The sequence below is a fragment of the Delphinapterus leucas genome, chromosome 9 (genome assembly GCF_059928025.1).
Source record: "Delphinapterus leucas isolate spDelLeu-1000000601 "Yukka" chromosome 9, BTC_Dleu_Yukka2, whole genome shotgun sequence".
In the NCBI taxonomy this organism is placed as follows: domain Eukaryota; kingdom Metazoa; phylum Chordata; class Mammalia; order Artiodactyla; family Monodontidae; genus Delphinapterus; species Delphinapterus leucas.
In genome coordinates, this window is record NC_143137.1 from 99495613 (window position 1) to 99516325 (window position 20713).

Sequence of the window (20713 nt, forward strand, 5' to 3'; positions counted from 1 at the left end):
AAAACTGTTAAAAGTTCAAGGGGAAATAGATGGGAATTCTATGAAAATCTTTAAGATAAAACAGTCTATAAGAGCTTTAGTAAACAAAAAATACATATCATAATATGCAACTCAGCATTACAATGATGAGTTAATGAACTCATATAATGAACTTTTTACTTTGCAAAAAATTGCATGTCACATTATTGCGTGCTCAAAGAATATTTACAAACATATTTTCTGACCATAACACTGTACAACCTAAAATCAATGACAAGAGTGTAAATTGAAACCCACTGGCTGGAGATGAAAAATATTCTAAACGAATGCACCAAAGAATAAAATCAAATATTATATAACATTTAGAAAATGACGACATGAAAACATATATTTAAAAAACACACTCAGCTACTAAGAAACCAACACGCCTTTGTGTCTGCCTACACTCCAAGGAGCCCACACACCCAGGCGCAGGTGCAAGGGTTTTGCATCCCCTGCTGGGATGTGGCCTTGGCATGGTTAACTCCCTGATGTTTTCAGGTATCAAACTTAATATAGGAAAACATTTTAAATTAGGGGACAAAGTTAGACTATGAAAATACGTTTGGTAGTCTATCTTTAAAAGCAAGGGAGAGGATTATAATAAAGCCATGTTTATAAACCTAGCTCTTTGAACAACATGTACAGGCAAGCATAAGAAAACAAAGAGGTTCGGGCCTTTTGAAGCAGGGAGCTGTTAAGGGACTGTACTTTGAACCCAAATTATCATAAGTGAAGAAATATGGCCCCTGGCTTTGGAAGTTAGATTCAGACCAGGCCAGGCTCTTCCACGGATGCAACCTGCAACCAGGTGGTGGAGAACAACACCAAGGCCAGAGTCAATATGCAGGGACTCCCTTCAGGAACTCTTCTCAAGTCTTCATTCCTCTTTGATAGGTCCTTTGTCCCCTCCCCACAGAAGTGTTCCGAAGAGCATCACCGTCCGCTCTTGCATTTTAGTGCCACGGCAGCGAGCACGTGTTCAGATACCACACAATCAATGCAAAGCATTTACACCAACGGTAAATATGAAGCAACCCGTGCTTCCTCGTTAACTGTGTGGGGTTTCCCTCTTTTCCCCTTCTGTGGCCTCATTCAAATCTGGTGGTAGAGAGAACGTTCCCACGGGAACTGCGACGGCCCACAAGACAGAGCCCCCGGCAGTGGCTCCAGGGCACAGTGATTCCATCACTCTTCCAACCATAACACGGGATGGACCCAACACCTCTGGCTGCTTTCACCCGGGAGTGTGGACCGCTCTGACGGGAACCTCAAGTTGGAACCGCTGTACACAGTTGGCTGCAATGCACGTGGACGGGGCCAGACTGATTTCCCAATTCTAAGGTCCTTAAAGATGCCACCACCAACGGAGGTACAGGGTTTTGACGATAAAGGGTGACCTTTCTGTCCGCACACCTTGGAACAAAAGCTGCCTTCCAGCTGACAGACCGTGGTCTCTAAATTTCAGCCTAACTGGTCAGCTCTGGTCTAGGGAGCCCCAAGTATCCATCATGCCCTTCACACCAGCCAGGTGACCAGTATTGACTAGAACTGGGTGTTGGAGCACATTTCTGAAGCGTTTCTTCTGTACACAGAAGGATGAAAACAATCCCATCTACTTTCATTTGAAAGGATCAGGGATACTAGCTTGTAAATTTCTCTTCGCTGAACCAAAGAATTTTTATTATTAAATCACGCAAAAGTGACTTTCATCAGTAGAAAAGGAAAACATGCCATGCCAGTTTAGCCTGTTATAGAAGAAAATAATTGCAAGAAGACTGTAATTGTGTTGTCATTCACTCATTCAAAAAGTGCTGAATGAGTATTTATTTGATGAATACCTACCATGACCCTTCACTGTTTACAATTAGTATGAATTACTTTTACATTCATAAAAGATCCTGTATTGGAAGATAATAGCAACATTACACATTACTGATATGAAGGTTAATTTGTAAAACATTTTGAGAAGCAACTGGACAACCTGTGTAAACAAATAAATATGCTTAAATTCCATGTCATGATGTTCCACTTTGGAAAATCTATTTTGAGGAAATAGACCTAAACTGTCAGGCAAGATGTTGATTTATTTTTTGATAATGGCAAAAAATTGTCCAACTGTCCAACATGTTTATGCTTGAGAAAAAGCAGTTGACACCTATTTGATTCAGCTTAAGGCAAGTCCATCTTGAGTTCTGTTCTGGGGTTAATTACTAAAGTATCAAAAGAAAATTTTACAAGGCTGTTTCTTCTGAGGCTTCCCCTGTCATGTGCCCAAAAGGAGACAGCAAATCTAGGGTGAGGATGGGAATGGCCTGGCCTAGGTTTCTTGACTGAACGAAGTATAATCTTGGTTCCATCTTTATACCAAATATCTCATGTTACGTAATATAAAGCAGTGAGAAAATTTCAATGTGAGAATACTGAATCAGTCATATTAAAAAATAAAAATCACTAACTAGTGAGGCAGATTTAAGACAAAACTGCAAGAGCGAGAGCCCTTAGCTCAGCCAAGAGAAAGTTTCTTGGTCAGCCCTTCATCCTTATGCAACACTGAACGACTTCCCCGAGCTCTACGCCACGCTTTCCTCAAGTACTGACTTGGTGAAAACAATTCTGGCCTCCCAGAATGGTTCTGAGGATGGAATGAACACAAAAGCTTCAACTTTCTTTTGCTACAGCTAACTACTGACAACTGTGACAGTTGTTTGACATAAGGTGCCTCTGGACAGACGTTGGGGGCCCCTGTGGACGTGTCCTTGTCCTAAGGTGCTGTCTGAACTGGGCATGTTTGAATCTGCCGATTGGCTTACTCAAATACTGGGCATTAAACAGAGTTACTTTATTCTTTGTCTGAAGAATATTTATCCAATCATAAGAAGAAAGAAAAAGAAATACATTGTACTTTAAGAATTTCATTAAAATATGCATTTAGGCATATTTAAGCAATTGATTCAAATAGAAATTTAATATGACCTTAGGGCTATGAAGTTGAAAACCAGACAATTAAAAGTGTTTGTGTCAAGCTCCGTACAGCATACTAGGGATTTGCTCTCCCTCCTGCAAATGTGAAGACAAATCCTACTGAACCAAGAACAGTAGGGCCCTGCAAAGCACTTAGCTTTTCACCTTCACAGTTTATTACGACGATTCATAAATGGACAGAAGAGCTAAAAGAATTGTACTGTGAACATCCTTAAAGTAGCAATTTACTACGTTTACTTGGTCACGTATCTATCCATCTTATTTTTTTGATGCATTTTAAAGTAAGGTACAGATGTCGGTACCCTTCACCCTGACATGCCACTGGTTACAGTTCAACATGAGTGGACAGCTGTTGTTGAGGTAATATCACAAACAGTGAGATAATCAGTCTTAAGCGTAGCACTGATGAGTTTCAACAAATGCATGCACCCGTGTAACCTGTTACCCCTGGAACATCACGGTTACCCTAGGAGCTCCCTCACGGCCCCGCCCCGACAATCCCTGCCCCACACACCACACACCGCGATCTGTTTTCACTTAGAATAGTTCTGCCTGTTTGGGGACATCGTTCTCCTGGAATCACGCAGCACCGTCCTTTGTTGTCAGGTCCCCTGCACAGCAGGTGTTTCTGAGATTCATCCTGGTGCCGGGCTTCACGTGGCTTCCAGGGAGTCTTACGGGAAGTTATCTGCGTATTACACTCGGACACTGAGAGCTGATCCAGAGTCAGGCTGTTCTTTTTCTCAAGAACCCCCCAAATTATCTTAACCGAAAATAAAACAATCTGCCTCCTTTAAGTCTTGAGATACCCCTGATGTGAGGGGGAGAGCCTGTGGCTTTCCTGTGTCATTGTGGGAGTGGGCCCTTCTCTTTGCCCACAAGCCCGGGCAAATGTGTACGGCTGATTAAGACAACATGAAAACAGGTTTCTCCAGATTTCTCGAAATCCACTTAGACGCTTGTGGAATTGCCTAAGTAAACTCATAATTGTTTTAATTTGTTTTCTCTACACTTCAACGGCAACCAAAGTCACTGGGCTGTTGCCAATCTATCCCCTTCTCCGAAGTTGTCTGTTTTTACTGTTACCCCATTTTCCACAGAGTACCTCATTTTGAAGCAGAAATCACATTGCACTGCTCTTGGTTTGAACGATCCAGGTTTCTCAGTATCATCAGAACACGGGACGGGCCCCTGCCCACGGCCTCCCCACCTCCTCTCAGTCTCCCTCCCCCCGTCCACCGGCCCAGCCACGTATGTTCTCCCCCGACACACAGCCCCGCCCCCGTTTCTCCCCGGTGCCAGGTTCCCGCTCCCTTCAGGGCTGTTCCATCTGCTTGGAATGCTCTTCCCTTTCTCCCCAGCTCTTTGCATCTTTGTCTCCCTTTTTATCACTGAGATTCCAACTCAATGGACATGACATCCCTTCAGAAAAGCCTGTCTGGAACCAGAATAGCTTAAGTCCCCACCATTGCATTTCTATCGCATTTTCCTGATTTCTCTTCTTCTTGGCATTTATCACTACTTAAAATTATTGTTTATGCAAATACACACACAGAATGGGGAGAGGTGGAATATGTACAGATATATCTCATTGGACTGACTGCTGGGATGTGAATACACATGTTGCATTTACATTTTAGACGTGGAAGCAATGGGTCAGTGGTGGCCACGTGACCAAAGTCTTGGATGACTTGACACGGGTCCCTCTGCCTCTCCCGTTTCCGTGTGTCTGGTGGTGGTGGAGGAGGACGCAGGATGTCTCAGAAGACTGCCAGTCCTCACAACTTTCTGGAGGGTTATCGTAAAGTCTTTCTAGGCTAGGTAACATATTTGATTAAGCTTTAAAAGCCAGAGGAAGATTTTGCCCACTTTCATCCTGAAAAGGTTTAAGGAAATCTCAAATAAGATATTTACATAATGGATTTAAAAATAAATAAGGAAAAGATACTCCGAGTTTGCTAGAGGTTTCATCGTATCAGGATTTATCATTTCTTTTGCCTTACTGAAACTGTGTTATGGTGGCAATTTCAAAATGTGCATGTATATACATTTCAACTATTCAAAAATGCACAGAAATATGACAGGAGGAAAATACACCAAACGCTGTTAACAACAGTGTTTTATGAATAGTGGGATTCTGGGTTTTTCTTATTTCCTCCTTACAGTTTCTCCATTTTTCAAATTTTCTATAGTGACCATATAGTTCTTTATATAATAAAACATTATGGAGGAGATAATTTACAAAAATCTGTGTTGAACAAGGCCAAAAGAAGGACATTTATAATAAAATACACTTCATAAAAATGGAGAAATGATTTTCAAAGTTTTGCATGTTAAACGGCTTTATGAAAGCAGTTTAAAAATTAGAAATAGGGGCTTCCCTGGTGGCGCAGTGGTTGAGAGTCCGCCTGCCGATGCAGGGGACGCGGGTTCATGCCCTGGTCCGGGAAGATCCCACATGCCGTGGAGCGGCTGGGCCCGTGAGCCACGGCCGCTGAGCCTGCGCGTCCGGAGCCTGTGCTCCACAACGGGAGAGGCCACAACAGTGAGAGGCCTGCGTAACGCAAAAAAAAAAAAAAATTAGAAATAACTGAATGAAGTACTATATATAGAAAGTGTTAGAAAGGTAAGCTGCAGCTTGTGCACATCAGTGTTGTTCAGAACAGCTGCATACGGCAGCCCCTGGGAAACGCCATGCATTGCACACACGTGGTTTCTCCTCAGATGATGACAGAAGTGAAGAGTTCCCAAGCTCTATTTTCTTCCTGATCTATCAATACATTTTTCCATTTCAGGGAGCAGAGAGTAAGTTTATCCCATAGAAAAATGTTATAAATTGTGATTACGGCACCCGACTAGCCTGTGAAACTTATTTAATCCACACAACAGTTGGTAGGAAACTAGATCTATGGGTTCAGTTATAATGAAATAATTGGGAGAATAATAAGAGTAAATACAAAACAGTATTTAAGTTTTCACTGTGTGTTTAATCAAAGGTTGTGTGGAAGGGGAAAAGTCTCATTACGATTTTGAAAAAGACTTTTCTTTATTTTCCAAAACTTTATATTTTATCAGGAGTTCCTTATTTTATCATATTTGATCTCATTAACTAATAAATAGTTCTCAGTTTGTAGGCATCCAAAGACTGTTGTCAAACTGAATTTCAATCTACATTGCAACTTGCAATATGCACATGTAATACTCAAAAAGTCCTCTTAAATACTTGATAATTCGCCACGTGCATTGTAATATGCCTACTGGACTAAACGTGCCAAGCCTCGGCACGTCCAACACATTTGCAAACTCAGGTAGATCTAATTAAGTTAACAAGCAGAAGACTTTAAATTACACCTATTTTATTTTTGAGTTGGGGCACAGAATACCCAAACTGGTTGACTTCCTTCCTCATGATTCTCCTCCTAGCCATTCAAATAATAAGCCCAAGCCCAGTTTATGACTTTTAAAAAATAGACTGAGTTAGGACACCTGTGCATAGTGTATCCGCTTTCTTGGGAGTTAACTGATGTTTATGAATCCCGGGAAGGCCCGGGAGGGATTGTGGAAGGTTTCCAGTGACAGCATCAAACATCTACCCTATCACTGTGAAGACTGTGATGTATCATTATGGGATGATCTCCAGCCAGTTATTGCAACTCTCTGGGTCTCGGTGTTCCCGCTGGTTGAAATCAGACCAGCTTGATGCATTTGACAGGGTAGTTGTGGGAAGTAATGAGATGGTGGACGTGAACGTGCTTCATAAATCACAAATCTCTCGAAATACAAATCACGTCTGACACTAAGGCTTCACCATAGCAGTATTCACAGTAGCCAAACCACTGCAGTCTGTTTCTGCCTATGTGTCTTCAAGGATACCAGCCAACTAGCCCCCCACTTACCCCCCCCCAGGATTTCTTTTTTAAATGCACTCAACAGAATTTGATGAGTTGTGTGGAAATTTGGGATGCTTTAAAATTCTGAAATTAAAGATATCACTTTTCATTTTTATAGGATGCTGTCCAGAGAATGGTCCTGACAATGGAAATGAAAAATCTTGAATCACAGGGCTGGCCATCAATTCCATGTTTATAGGTAGTTGAATGGCTGGTAGATCAGAAATGAATTGTACCTATTCTGGAATACCAGGAATGGGTTTGGACCGGAGAAGATTTCAGAAAGCCATACTCATCTTTTATTCATTCAGTCCAATACATCTCTTTGGAGTACTTGGCAACACGTTCTGTCTCTGGTCATCTGTATTTTAAATACATGGACATGTACTGAATGAAAATTCATGGATGGGTGAATGATACATATCCGATTACACATCAGAATCTATATCAGGTAGCATAGAACTGGACCTCTATGGGACTGGAGTGTTCCTTGATTGAACGTTGGATGCTGAGCAGGCTGCACTGAGGAAAGGACAGAAGGCTGGATTTGGTTTAAAATCTCTCTATGTGGAAATATAACACGAGTGAATTTAGTGTGTCTGGCTGTTCCTTTCTAGATATATTGTGAGTAAGCGCCTCCTCCCGACCCGGGTTCTGTTTCTCTAAATCTCCTAGCTGGGGACTATTGCTTACTCATGCTCAGGGCTCGCTCTCTGCACACAGGCATACTTCTGAAATGAGTAATGCCACTTCCCCTCCAAAGGTCCGCTGGCCAAACCACTGCTTGGACGCTTTGCCCGCACAGCGATTTTGGTGCTTCTGACCTATTTCTTCAGAGCCCCGTCGCGTTCTCAGGTGATGACTTCAGCCCGACCGGTGTGGGGTAGCACAGTAAGATTAGTACTTGACACTGCACAGCTGCAATGACAGTTTGCAAAGCTCTTCCTCAAGAAGGCGACCGCGGAGACCTGCCTGTCACCTGGACGAGGAAGGGCTAGTTATCCTCTCTCACCGCCCAATCACCCACTGGAATGGGATGGTCTGCCCATCCGAAAGCCAGGAGACTTGAAAGAGCAGGGAAGGACAGGGGGTGGGGTGGAGAAGGGGACGCGGATGGTTAGCACAGAGGAAAGCCCAGAGGAGGGCTGGTTAAGGAAGTGGGAAATGTAAAATCCCAGACGGGGTAGGTGTCAAAGACCACCGCTTGAAACCAGGGTCAAAACGTGACGTGACGGTTCAGAGTCTGACTTAAGACTGCACGCTGTCCCTCACCACCTCTCACCTCTGACTCGGCCTGACCCTCTTCAGCAGGGACCTGGTGAGCAGAAAGCAGGAGGAAGGTTGTGGCGAGCTCACAATCGGTGTCATTCCCAGCAAGATGGCGCGGAGGTACAGTGGGGCAAGGCTGACACGTCCCCACCCAACTCACATCCCTTCTGCTTTCCATTCTGCTCAGGCCTGCATGACTCCCTCTAATGACAAAGGCTGGGTAACACGCCCCGCAGTGGGAGCTGTCCCCCGGAGCTCATCACAGCCTGGCCTAGGAGCGCCCTGGCCTGGGGAGCCATCACCTTGGGTGTCGCTGGCCACCGAGTGAGGGTTGGTTCCCTCCTGCTCTGTGGTCTGCACCAGGGTCACGAGGGCTGTTTGTTTTTCTGATCATTCACTTCTTCAACTAAAACCTATTTCATATTTAATAAAATGGTTCTACAACAGTTGCCAGGAATGAATCCGAAGTGCTCACTGCCGTGAAGAAATGCGTTAGTCCTTTGGGGAGATGACTTTACATATGAAATAATCACAGGACATCCCACAGCCAAGCGGTGCAGAGCCGCTGAAGGAACCCAGGTTGACAAGAGAAGTCGCCAACCGTTAGCTACCCGGGAACGGTCCTCGCGTTTCTCACCGTCAAGCAAATGAAGCCACGCTACCCCACGTTCCCAGTAAAGAGCAGGCTGCCTACACGTGCCAGGTGCTGGGCTTGGTACTTCACTGTACCCAGTCACACAATTTGCTACACGAAGAAAATAAGGTTTCTTCCATTTCTCCTTCCCCCGCTGCATTCCCCTCCTCTGGGCCACCTGGGGATACAAGTGATCCTTCCTGGGTTCTTTACAGTTATCTCTAGGAATCACTTCTCCATGCATTCTTCTTATTGAAGGAAATTCTGGAAAAGATTTGTAATTTGCAAGGAAATAAAAGGTTTCCAATCCAGAATGGGGGGTAAAGACCTTTCCGGCAAGTATTTCTCTGCAGAAGCACTGTGTTTGGGTTCTATGCGGCTGTGTATGCCTACCCTCCACCCCAAGATGGTCTGAATGTCCTTTTAAATTTTTTCATCTATTATTACTCATGTTTTAAAGAAATCAGTCTCTAGTGCACAACTATGTTTCAAGGTCATCTCTCTAAACATGCACACATTTAAGCTGGTTTACTCATGAGCATTAGAAAAAAACCCAAACCCCCCACCACAACAAAAACCAAAAAACAAAAACCCAAAGCAAATGACGACAACGAAAATCTAAAGAAGGGAGTAATCACTAAGACACCGGGAGAGGCCATGACAACAGTGTTTTCTTCTGAAAACCAAGATGCTCCCAGCACCGCCCGCTGTGCTCCCTGAGCAGCACAGGCCACGGTAAGGCTAGGTCTAGTTCCTCAGCTGCCCTGTGGTGTTTGGGACCCGCCCGGCCTTTGCTGTGTGAAGACTTCCAAAGGCGGCCTTTGCAGAACCGCAGGAAAGCCCAGAGGAGACGATACGCAGGAGGTCACAGAGGACCTCTGACACTCCTGTGGGGGAACCTACAGGAATGGGGGTCACGGAAAGGAAGCAGAGGTGCAGAAGGAGGCCGGTCTACGGGGGTGCTGCTTGGGAAAGGGTGGATTGAGGGGGCGAGTGTGGAGGGGACAAAGCTAACACGGCTGAGATTTCTAAGCCACTTCTCTAGTCTGAACTTGCACTGTGCTGCTTCAGGTCAGAATTGCTCTCTGCAGGGGAGTCATCGTATCCTTTTTGCTGCTGGGAACAAATCAGAAGCAGTGAAAGGAGAAAAGTAATCTCCCTAAAAAGGTGATGGGCCTGATTTCACCCACGAGCAGAGTCTGCCGCTTGCTTTTTTTTTAAAGTTACTGAAACATGTCGGGTCCTCAGCACAACTACTTGAACCAGTGCTTTCTTACTCAGGTCATAAAGGATTTGAAAAGTCAGAAAAGGGGCAAGTCAACCGCCCCCCAACCCCCACCGACTTTTACAATGACTTGTCAATGACCAACGGCCTTGGAGCCACAAGGACTGGATAAGAACTCTGGTCCCACCACTACGGAGGTCACTTCTCCATCACATTGAGGCTCCTTTTCTTCACCTATAAAATAGGGACTCTTGGGAGGATTCAGTGACACGTGGTAGATTCAGTAAGTATTACTACGACTTGAATCTGAGTTAAATCTGGACTGGGTCCAGTCCAATGAATTGCTTCCTTCCTTCCAAGCACTCCCAGAGGCTGACCCCTCCGCCTTCTGCTCACATGGCTGTCTGTGGCCTGGTGAGCAGCCGTGGCTCCTGTACTGAGGCAAGGGGCAGTTGACACTGACCACCGCTAACTGGCCACAGGGACGAGCCCAGGGCTTGAAAGTGGGGGCATCTGGGCCCGTGTCTGACCAGGGGGTCTGTGCCGGGCACTTAAGGCTGAGGAGGCCACACCTACTGTGCGCCTTTTAGAAGAAGTCCCTGAGGAGGGCTCCAGCTTTCTGCTCAGAACATTCTCTGCTGTTGTTATTTTTCATTTAGAAGAAAGCCTCGCCTGACCCTTTGTGGTGGTTTTGTAAGTGCGGCTGGATTTGTGTGCTGTGTGTATGCACATGTTTTCAATTAACGCTTGTTTTAAGATGAACCATTTTTTCACTTACTCCTACTTAATTTAAATATTCCTTTTAAGTTTTATTTTAAAATGGTCCCAGTGGGGGAGGCCTGCAGCCTCTCTTTCCTTGGTTTGCAGTGTGGCCCAAAGCCCACCCCAATTCCTGGGCTCAGTGACTAGGAAATACTGACTCAGAAATCACTAAAAACTTCTAAGTTAACTCAGAAGAAGGCTGAGCCAACTTTCTGCCACAGAAGAATCTTGATTTTGCTCAGATACTACTGTTTCTAGAACATATAAGCTCTCCACGAGGAGCTAGCAATTCAAGGTAATAGTTTTCCTACAGAAGCATCCGCTATTAGATGGGTCACGTACCTGGAAAAATGCATGAACGAGTGATGCCAACCAGAGCTGCCTCTCACCCTGCAGGTCTGAGTCCAGAAAATACAGTCTGAAGCATCCTGTATGCTGGTCCAGAGCAGGGGCTGGCAAACTTTTTCTGAAAACAGCCAGAGTAAATATTTCTGGGTTTGCAGATGACAGGGCCTCTGTCCCAACACTCAACCCTGCTGTGGCCCAGAGACAGCCACAGACAACAAGCAATGCCAGCCAGGCCCCACCGTGCACCAATAAAACTTTATTTGCAAAACAGGCAGCAGCTGGATTTGGCCCCTGGGCTGTACTTTGCCAATCTCTGTTTTAGAGGAAGGCCTGACAGAAGGTGGGGAAGCACGTGATTAGAAATCCCTTTATTCTGTACTTTCTAGAAGATAAACCTGGTTAAAGTGAGTCATTTTGCTCCAAGGCCAAACTCCAGAAGGGTTTTCTTAGGGTTAAGCTCTTCCTATTTTATCCTCAGCTAAATAGAGGAAATGAAGATATACGGTACTAAGAACTTATAAGGAAGTGCGGGGCTGGAAGCTGTCATTTGTGTTTGGGCCGGTGAGGTTACGGGTCTGTGCGAAGCTATGTCATCTACTCTTAGAACTGGACATCAGCAAGAGGGAGGGGATATGCGGATATATGTATATGTAGAGTTGATTCACTTTTTTTTTTTTAATAAATTTATTTTTGGCTGAGTTGGGTCTTTGTTGCTGTGCACGGGCTTTCTCTATTTGTGGCGAGCGGGGGCTACTCTTTGTTGCGGTGGCTTCTGTTGCGGAGCACGGGCTCTAGGCACGTGAGCTTCAGTAGTTGTGCCTCGCGGGCTCTAGAGCGCAGGCTCAGTAGTTGTGGCACACGGGCTTAGTTGCTCCGCGACATGTGGGATCTTCCCAGACCAGGGCTTGAACCCGTGTCCCCTGCATTGGCAGGTGGATTCTTAACCACTGCGCCATCAGGGAAGCCCTGATTCACTTTGTTGTACGGCAGAAACTAACACACCATTGTAAAGCAACTATACTCCAATAAAGATGTTAAAAAGAAAGAACTGGACATCCTTAAGAACTGCGTATCCAGGAATCCTGGCTTTCCATATTCACGACAAATGGTTATCAAGTCCTGCTGGTCTTTCCGAGTGACTAAGAGTTTTAATCTTGCTAAGAGAGTTTGCGTAGCAGCCCACTCCTGACTTACAACTCTATCCCAGAATTATTCCTGACACTGATCCGAAGCTAGACCCATGATAATTTCCTCTGACTTAACACAGATGCAACTGGCCCTGCAGATACCGAAGACAACAGTAGCCTCTCACTGCTGTTCTCACCGCAGTGCTTTCCCCACCCTGACTCCACCTCCCAAGTGCTCTTGGGAATTCCACGTGTGTGGTCTCGCTTCACAGCTACACCCTCCAGAGAGGCTTCCCCATCAGCTTCTCCTCCTGTCCTGGTTCCTCAGCCCCGGCTGCCCCTGTGGATGTGCACTTGCTCATACTTGGGTGGTGAAAGCGTTCTGTTGTTTCACAGCACATCCTGTCTCTTTAAAGAATAATGTGTCACCCGAGAACGACAGCAAACATGCTGTTTCCTTTGGCTTCCCTTTTAGCTTATTACGCTGAGAAATTCAGCAAGCAATAAGGGATGAATAAATATTGCTAAACTACTATCTGTACTAACATCATATATGAGTTTTCAGCAGACTTGCTTCACTCCTTTTAAGTTTAATAACTAAAATGGCAGTTGGGCAATGAAAATGGAATCTCCATTGCATCTATTAATAGTAGGGCTGACCGTAAATTCCTCTCAGGCTTGGATGAGGAAGTCGTTTTCCTTGCTTGGGTCTCTCTTAGGTTTTAGTTTCTATTACATCCTCCTGGCCTAATGGAATTGGATTTGCTACTGACTGCAGGTACAGAATTCCGTTGTTGAAAGCCCACTTTCTGACTGAATCTATTTGGGATTTAACCAGAGTGATGTCTTCCAAACACATGGTCTGTTAGAATAACAGACAAGAAAACTTATCATTGCCCTCCTTGCTGCATTATTCATGATTACCCAAGGGAATACATAAAAATAACTCACACAGGGGATTCACAAAACATACTTCATATCTTCTTTTGAAACAATTCCTACCTCCAACTTCTCTCTTCTGCTTTTCTCTTACTCACAGAAGACATTTTTGTAATTCTCTCCCTTGCTCAGCTTTCTAAAATAGCCTTCATTTAAGCTCAATGACTAAGGTGAAATTGCTCCACCATGAAAATAATTCTAGGCCAAAGAATCCTGGAGTGGGGTTTCCTCATCTCTTAGTGGGAAACTATTTGAATTTTTTCCCCTTGGGGATAATCGGAGACTAATCTCCAGGAGCCACATATGCCGCTTTTGGTCATTGTTAGTGTCTTTCAAAATGCAGGTACTGTAAGTGAAGTTACAAGGCTTCGCCAAGACAGCCTCCGCCTATTTGCTTGTGACTCTTAAGTCACTCCTGGTCGTTAAGGGAGAGCAGTGGGGTGACGGGGCTGGAGCAAAGTACCTGGGTCTGGAAAACCACCGCAAGTGAAAGCTGCTGACCCGTACTATATGTCTAAGTACCAAATTCAGGCTCAACAATTCACTCCAGGAGATGGGAAAACTTTTTATTTGTTCTCGTGCCAGCCCCGGATTCTTGGGCTGTCCCATTCAGTCCGACAGAACACGCTGACAGACATCAAGTCATTCCTGGCAACCTGGGGCCCTGCAGGTCCCTGCAAGGCCAGTGCTGTGTGAGGATGGTGTCCAAGGTCTTTCAAATGGCCGGGGGGCCTAGGTGCAATGGACATATTTCAGTAAGTTGGTAATCTGTAACCTAAAGTACTTTTTTGGTTTGTTTATTTTTTGATTTTTAAGCTGACTCTCTGGTTATGGAGGCCAGTAACCAGAGAAGTGAAAAAACTGTATGTGTGCGCTTTATGTTTTGAGGACTCATCATTAAGCTGTTTAATCTGGCACGTTGTCAAATCTGCAGAAAGGGGCTGGTGGCAGCAGAAGGGGTCACCCAGTGGGGCTGTAGGAATGCCTCCAGTGAACCAATTTCTACCCTGTGGAATGGCCATGCAAACCAGACTTTTCTCCTTGAAGCCGAGAAAGTTTCCTACACAAACATTTCTTTGTAAGCTCAATTAAGTTTTACAATAATTTGTGCTTTTAGTTTAAGAACTACAGATGTTGTGTGGGTGTTGGTGAGGGGGTGGGAATGAGAGGGTAAAGGAGCAGGGATAGAGATCCTCCCCCTTTGGAAAATGCCGTAACACTTCCTTGCATGGAAAGAACACATCAGGTTTTAGAATTACTGAAAAATTTGAATCGTTTGTAGGACGACGAGAGAAAGCCATGGCTCTTTGGTTTGGGGGAGGCCAGACTGGGCCACCTCCCAGCATCCCTCCCTCCTAATGAGACCCAGGTCTTTGTGGCATGATTATCTGGAATTGTAATTTTTATGCGGGAAACAGTCCAAAAGTTGGAGTAGCAGAACCTAGCCATTCATCAAATGCTAGCCCAATTTGCAAAAGACATACAAAACCAAAAATATTAAATAGCAATTGGGAGCAAGTATTAATGTGCTAAGGGACAGGGGAACTCTTATTAACTAGAGAATAATTTAATTTTCACCGGGGAATGGTTTTTACCCCTAGAAATACACATGCACTACCCCCCACCTTAAGTCTAGTCACTTCTTATTGAATGTTGATTTGAGGTTAAAATGGGATGTTTGGGTATTACTGGATGTTTGTGGCTGTTTCATAGGACAATTCCACTACCCCCCACCTTAAGTCTAGTCACTTCTTATTTAGTGTTGATTTGAGGTTAAAAGGGGGTGTTTGGGTATTACTGGATGTTCGTGGCTGTTTCATAGGACAATTCCTAAGTCAATTTTATACCCCAAATCCCACAATGTTTTTCATATAATGAATGTCATATTCATTATACCCTCATCCACTTACAAAGAGAATTACATTTACAAAATGCTTTATACTTCACACTTGCAATTGATTTCAACTTTCTAATTCATCTCTACCTAATACTTAAGCTACTAAAGAAAATCAACCTAATAAGGAAACTACTGAGAATCTAGCCCACTAGGATGAAAGCCCCTTGTGACTGCACCCCGCTTAGCGAGGGCAGCACGGGGACCGCTTCCCTTCAGCGTTTGTACGGCAGATGCCCACTGGACACCCGACCGCCGTGTGTAGGGACCAGCGCAGAGGCTGCCTGTGGTGAATGCTCCTGTCTGAGCGCAAGGATTCCAGCTCCGATGCCTGCCTTTGAGCCAGCTCTGAGGGGGGGACCGGTGGGGTCACCCCAGGCAAATTATTTCCGGCTCAGCCTCGCTTTCCCTTCTCTGTAAAATGGGGGTAAAAGTGCCACCCTCTTGGGGTCGGTGTGGTGTGAGGACGAAATTGTTAACACCTGTGAGACCGTGTCTGCTCACGGAGGCCATCGCTGTTATCGTTGTCATCAGCACTGTCACTGTAGCATCAGTGTGCGTCAGGCACACGTGAGGTCCGGGCACACGGCTGAGATAGGTCTGACACTGTTCCTGCCTCGTGAAGCCTGCATTCCAGTGGGGAGACAGACAGCCACCAAATCGTGGATCAGTTCGGTGCTGCAGCGTGGCTGCGAGTGGTGTAGAGGGTCGACCCTGACGCAGTCAGAGCGGCCCTGGCAGGATTCCCTGAGCTCTCGGCCATTCAGCTGAGCTCTTAAGGACAAGAGGAGCTTGGCCAAGTGTGGGGAAGGGCTTGGGAGGCTTTCTTGCAGGAGGAGCTGCGACTGTGGAAGGCTCCCTGGCAGGACATGAGTCTAGCAGAGATGCAGCCCAGGCAGCAGCGAAAGGGGAGGCAGAGGGGCCGCCAAAGGGCTTGCTGCTGAGGACTTTCCATTCCATTTTAAAGGCATGAGAAGCCACCGACAGGCTTCAAACAAGGAGGAACATGCTCAGATTTGTGTTTAAAAAATACCTGCTGTGGGAGATCAGCTCGGTGCTCTGTGACCACCTAGAGGGGTGGGATGGGGAGGGTGGGAGGGAGATGCAAGAGGGAGGGGATACGGGGATGTATGTAAATGTAGAGCTAATTCACGTTGTTATACAGCAGAAACTAACACAACAACGTAAAGCAATTCTACTCCAATAAAGATGCTAAAAAAAGAAAAACCTGCTGCTTTTTGGAGCAGGACCTAGATGGTGCCCCGAAGAGGGCGTGTCCGTATGAGGTCCTGTGGGAGGGGATGTTCTGTGCCAACATCCTGGTGTTGCAAGATGCTCCACTGGGGAAACTACATAAAAGGTTGCACTGGGCTTCTCCGTGCCAGTTCTTACAACATGTGAGTTTCCACTTTTCCCAAAACAAGAAGTTTAATTACATTACTTTTTCAGAAGCACAAGCTGTAAGGCAGAAGTCTGGCAGGAACTGTCATCCTTAGAACGTGTCAGCTGTCGGAGAAGCCAAAGCCCTAGGTTGCAGCCCAGTGCTGGTGGTAATAAGCCTGGCTTCTGGCAGTGCCCTGGTGACAGGGGACTCTTCACCTCTAAGTGGGATATCAATAGCTTGTAATTTTCAAACGCTGCGAGTTTTTCTTATAAAGAGGAAAGCCATTATTATTTTTTAAAGACTACCATATCCTTTTTTTTTTTTAATTGGGGTATAGTTGCTTTACAATGTTGTGTTAGTTTCTGCTGTACAGCGAAGTGAGTCAGCAACACGTATACACAGATCCCCTCTTTTTTGGATTTGCTTCCCATTTAGGTCACCACAGAACATTGAGTAGAGTTCCTGTGCTACACAAGCGTGTGGTTTCTACGGTGCACAAGAATTATTTTTCTCTGTGCCATGTCGCACCTTCGTAAAATTAAATAATCTCCCTCTTCTAACTTAAACAAAAGGCCTTACTGCCCCGTGGAGAAGGTCTCCAGAGCAGTGTGGGGAGACCAAGTTAGGCAGCTGCAGAACAGTCTAGAGCCTCAAGACGCAGAGTGGGGTCTGCAGACGGGCAATGCTGGCCTCGCCTGGGAGAGCCTGTTAGAAATGAAGAGTCCTGGGCCCATCGCAGCCTCACAGAATCAGAAAGTTAATCAGAATCTTAACAAGGTCTCTAGGAGATGCCCCTGCACTAAGCTTTCCAAGCCCGACACTAGCACGGTGGCAGGGTCACGTGTAACCCCGACAGGTGTTAGAGTTTGAATCCACAGACCTGGGGAGAGCTTGTTATAGAAGCACAGAAGAGGCCTTTCCAAGTAAATATCTGGATTGTTTTGAGCTCGTCACGGCAGCAAGGAAAAGCGAAAGGCCTAGATCATAGGGAAAGACCTTGCGTTCAGTCCAGACCAGGCGAGAGGGGCTGCCCGCCTTGCATGGAGCCTAGTCTCCCTGCTCGGGCTGTAGGTGACAGCAGTGCATCCTAGGGACAAGCAGGTGGTGATGGCTCCTGACCGCCAGCCAAGTGCACTGCCCACAAGGGTCCATCCTTTGAGTTAGTTACGCCGAGTCCAAACCTGCATATCATGACAATGCAGACTTCAAAAAAGTCCCCAGATCCATGGTATTCACATAGGACCCCCATAGCTTTCTAACTGGAGGCCACAGCCAAAGGATATGCTGAACAACATCCTAATTGTAGAGTTTAAATTCGCAATTTTGAGATTCTGTAAACACCAACAATGTCAAACAAGTCTCCAGAGCCCAGGTCCACACTTTGTGTGGGGTTCAGCCTCCATCGTGAATAACTGAGCCAATTTAAGGCCTACACGTGCCTATACAAAAACCTGGTAGAGATCTGAAACATACTGATTTCAATAAAACATGCTGAAACAAAGCTTTCAGATTTGATTGAAGTGGTATGGAATGTCACGGGGACATTTTGTGCCAATAGCACAGGGGGAAAATATCGACAAGTCTGAACATTTTAAAACCATGTCTGATCTAGAGCAAAGAGTTTTCCTGTAACTGAAGCTATAGCTTTCCTGTTCATGTCCCTATTCCTTTATGCACTCTCTCTAATTAGGCTTTAGAAACACACACACACACATACACACACACACACACAGAGCTTTAATTCCGTGAGCTGGGAAAGTTCAGTTGCTCTCGTCTTTCATTACATTTTCCCCATATTTTGATCCCTCTCTGTCTTATCCTATAGGCTTTCCTTCTCAGAAACTGCATCTTAGATTTAAACTGACACTGACATTTGTACTAGTGAGACACTGCGGCTCTAAAGCTCCTCTTACAAAGCCTCATGAAATGAAGTACATGATAGAGATGGGGCGAAGCTCTTCAGGACGGTGCCAGCAGTTGTCTGTTACATAAGTAACCTCTGAAAACACTTTACATGAAGGTACACTTCAAGTATGAAGAAATGCATTTTCCCACAGACTCTATTCTAAACAGAAAGTAAAGACCAAAAACCGTAAGAAGAATATATCCTTTCTGGGCATATAATCTTGAGCAGAAATATGCCGTATTTTTAGTTAAGTTTTCCTCATGTTTGTTTATCAAAGGGTGCATTTTGAATGTTAATTTCTTAATTGCTTGGATAGATATTTATGGGCAAAAAATACCTCTTTTACCCCTTGGCTTTCACCACAGCATCACCATCATTCCACAAGTTCACCTGAAACTTACTAGGTCACACCGAGAAGGGTCTGTAGCCGCACATCACATTTTTTCCATACAAGAGATTTGAGACACAGCCTGGTAAAATTGGAGGAACCAGGTGGGTCATTTTCAATATCTTCTATAGGAAGCCAGTAGATTAAAAAGGAATTCGTGACCTAGTCTTGTGACTTTTTTCCTGATCACAGGCCATCGCTCTAAAACAACCCAGCATGTGGATTATGTTAATGTGATCTTTGCATCGAAGGTGTGCTACTGTAAACTATTAATTAATTAACCAATCAATTCATCCACCTGTCACCATATACTGAACACAAGGCACTTGTGCACTGGCCCCTGCCCTGAAGGAACTCCGTCCGTGGCAGAGACAGGACGCGACAGGCTGGAAAGAAGTTACGGCAACTGCTCAGGCTGCTAATGCTCAGCTAAGCGAGGATAGAGGGCGCCTTTCAAACAAAATCTTCCTAAAGGATCTGATGCTTGAGTGCATTGTGAAGAGTAGCTTTTCGTTGTGCAGAGGAACACGGGGGAGACAGAACAAAGGAACAGAACATGAGAAGACTCGGAGGGGGCGGGAAGAAGCAGGGAGACACAGGTCCATCCGCTGAGCGAATGCCAGCCCGGAACAGCAGCTCCAGGAGTGAGCCGGGCACTGATCAGAAGCAAGGAGCACACAAAGCGCTGGCAGTGGGGGGAGGGCATGTGGCTGGCTGGCTGGCAGGCAGGGGCCGCCATCACCGTGCGCGCTGCCAGAGGGCAGGGAGGACGAGGCCTGGGTGCCACAAGGGAGGCTGAGGGCTGGGAGCAAAGGAGGCCAGTGAGAGGTGTGGGTGTTGGGGTCTCAGAGGCAGAGCCTCCTGGGTCATGGTGAGGTCTCAGAGGGCTCTCAGGGAGGAGATTCCCATACTGCTTGTTTCACAGAGCACCTAAGTAAATTGATATCATTTCTTTCAGGAAGTGGGCTCAGATCCACCCTCTAAATCTTTTCGGGATGGACTCTAAGGGTCTGAATTGACTTAAAAGGAATCTAACAGTGCATCTATTTAATTTTTAAAAATTGTATCGTGTTAAGACATTTAACGTTGAGACCTATCCTCCAAACCGGTTTTCAGCACACAATACAGCACCACTGGATCGGATCGGACAGCAAGGAGCCCCCTGCACAGAACAGACGCCGACAAATACACTTGTTAGATGTCCGAATTAATTACAGCACACACTCGATTGCACCACTGAAATACCTTTTTAGTCTGGTAAAGGGGAGGGCCTTCTAATATTAAGTTCAATTAACTGACGTTATCCAGGAAAGCTTGGTATCTAAAACAAGAGATAAAAACCACCCATTATGCTGCAGGGTGGTGTGCTTCTTGTCTGCTTTTAATGGTGATTCTCTGAATGGAATTCAGATAGAGAAAGAAAGTGATAGGGGTGGTGGCCGGGCTGGGGATGGAGCGGAAGACAGCAGCGGAAAGCATGGCCCAGCCGGCTGGCTACGAGGACGAGTGCAATCTCTAGAAGGGCAGGATCTTCTGCTCTTCTTGTCATGGAATATGCAAAGATGTCCAAGACATTCCTCTAATGGCCAAGCCACTACCTGACAGGAAGAGATGGCACGATGCCATGGAGAGGACACGCCCTACCTGCCCTGGTCCCGTGCGGGGAGGGGCAGTCCCGTCTGCTTTTGACCTCCTCTGTTGAAACGGCTTCCGAATGCCAGCGGCAAGGACAGCAGGACAGCCTCGTCCTCGGGTGCCTGATAGAAGAAGCTCACCTCTTCTCTGGTATCAGAGTTTCATCCCCAAATCTACTCATGACTGTGCACTCAGAGGTCTGGATTGCATGGGGTTTCCAAGAGGACAGCGTGAAGAATTTTTGCTTTAACGTTCAACTGGGGGCTTCCTTATGCTGAACGGTCTGAGACATTTCCCTATGTTGTAACA

General features: G+C 45.7%; 1 protein-coding gene across 8 annotated transcripts in view; it reads right to left on the reverse strand.

Annotated features, from left to right (window-relative positions):
- Positions 1 to 20713, reverse strand: part of EGFR (epidermal growth factor receptor) — a 200514-nt gene that overhangs the window by 70744 nt on the left and 109057 nt on the right. The window contains exon 1 of one of the 8 annotated variants that reach the window (XM_022593173.3): positions 11126 to 15251. The exons of the other annotated variants lie outside the window; for them this stretch is intronic. The gene's annotated coding sequence lies outside the window, so the exon portion shown is untranslated. Of the gene's footprint in view, positions 1 to 11125; positions 15252 to 20713 lie in introns of those variants that run through there. 8 annotated transcript variants of the gene reach the window in all.